We start from the raw sequence: 2,609 nt of genomic DNA, 5'->3' as shown, positions 1-2,609 counted from the left end.
ATATATATATATATATATATATATATATATATATATATATATATATATATATATATATATGTGTGTGTGTGTGTGTGTGTGTGTGTGTGTATGTATGTATGTATATGTATATATATGCATATCTGTATATATATATGTATATATACTCACATATATATACATATATTTATGTGAGTGTGTATAGTCACAATAAGGACATTTAAACCTCATAGAGATATTTAACCAAGATACATTGGTTTAATATATTAAATTTTGAAGAGATAATTCTTCAATAAATATATTATATAGAATATCGTAAAATATCAAATATATTTTATCGAGTTAGAAAACAGAAAGATCTAATGGGTACAAATTACATTATTAATTAATCAACATATTCACCAACAACTGTTTCATTTCACCTGCAAAATTAAAATTACAAAACATTGGAATTTTGAATTTGCCTGTGAAATGAAACAATTGTTGGAGAACTAATTAATTAATTAATTAATTTCTATGCATTAGATCTCTCTCTTTTCCGATTCGACACACACACACACACGTATATATATATATTTATATGTGCGTGTGTGTGTGTATGTGTGTGTGTGTGTGTGTGTGTGTATGAAAGGTATTATATTTTTAAATGATTATTACAATTCAAAGAAGTAAACAACTTCAGGTCAATTAGGAAAAAGTATTTAAAGGAAATACACTAATTAGATTTTTCTGTATGAAATGCTTCAAGAATATTCTGCTGAGAATATATTCTGTTATAAAGTTAATGTCAAAGTGAATAAAGGGTTTCTTACTTAATACAATTATATCGAAGCGAAACTTTCTAGAAATAGGGAGTAAAACCCTTAGAAATTTAGAAATACAGGAGCGGCGCAGAAAATAACATCAATATTCATATATTAAAGTAAAACAAGTTTGCATAATTTAAGTATACAAGTAAGAGGTAAAAGTATTTTCGTATGTTAAAAAATGGAGTATAAGAGAGTGTCTGATGATATACATTAGGTATTAATACGAGAACATTAAAAAAAAATCTATCATAAATAATGTACACATTGATGACTACGTAACATTCAAAGAGGGGAAATGATTGTAAATGATTATGAATAAATAGAAAATGACATTCCCTAACGCATTAGATTTTCAAAAGAATCACAAAACTAGAACTAAACATTTCATATAATAAATGTATAAGTTTATATTAATGTGTCGAATGTTATATTGAATAAGCAAATCTCCAGGTGCTACAAATCTATACCAAATGAATTCAATAAAAATATGACTGAAAATACACACGCAAACATAAATTCATATACGCACACACATATGTATACACATATACATATATATGTATATGTACATATATGTATGAATATTTACACATATGTATGCAATTATATATGTATATATGTACGTGTGCGTGTGTGTACCGGTATGTGTGTGTATGTATGTATTTATATATATATTTGTGTGTATGTATATATATATATTCATTCATATATATCTGTATGTATGTATGAATGTATGTATGTATGTATGTATGTATGTATATATGTATGCATGTATGTATATCAATGCCAATATAAATGTGTGGGTATGTAGTAAGAAGTCTGCTTCTCAAACACATGGTTCGGCTTCATTCTTACTGTCTGGCACTTCACCCTAGTAGAGCCTCCGGCCGACTAGGCCTTGGGGAGTGGATTTCACGTACGAAAACTGAAACAACATATGTATACATATATATATATATATATACATATATATATATATATATATATATATATATATATATATATATATATATATATATATATATATATATAGAGAGAGAGAGAGAGAGAGAGAGAGAGAGAGAGAGAGTTATTAATATTTCTAAGTCTCTCTAAAGGAGACTACGACAGCGGTACTGGAAATTAATAGTTATCGCCAAGCCAACATGGCAGTCCCAAAATTAGGACGAAAGCTGCCGTGAATTAGCTCCAAGAAGCCATCGCTTCTAGCTAGCTATGTGACACACGAAACCTGTGTCCTTTATAACCTTCGAACAGGGGATAACTATTAATTTCCAGTACCGCTGTCGTAGTCTCCTTTAGAGAGACTTAGAAATATTAATAACTCTATTTCTGAAAACCAGTGGATAGATTCCACTGAAATTAGATAAATAACTTTCGAACAGATAGTCAGCAGCGCCGCCTGGCTAGGTCTTGGCTGCTCTGCATTGACAAGGGGCAACACCCTGAAACTAGTCTGCAGATTCCAAACCAGCAGGGGGACACTGCTGACCTCCCCTGTTCGAAGGTTATAAAGGACACAGGTTTCGTGTGTCACATAGCTAGCTAGAGGCGATGGCTTCTTGGAGCTAATTCACGGCAGCTTTCGTCCTAATTTTGGGACTGCCATGTTGGCTTGGCGATAACTATATATATATATATATATATATATATATATATATATATATATATATATATATATATATATATATATATATATATATATATATATATATATATATATGTATATATATATATATATATATATACATATATGTGTGTGTGTGTGTGTGTATAATTTTAAAATAGGATAAGATCTTTATTAGAATTCATCAAGTATTC

Source organism: Octopus bimaculoides, chromosome 3 (genome assembly GCF_046866305.1).
Source record: "Octopus bimaculoides isolate indiv1 chromosome 3, ASM4686630v1, whole genome shotgun sequence".
NCBI classification, from domain to species: Eukaryota; Metazoa; Mollusca; class Cephalopoda; order Octopoda; family Octopodidae; genus Octopus; species Octopus bimaculoides.
Note: the sequence above shows the minus strand (reverse complement) of the source record.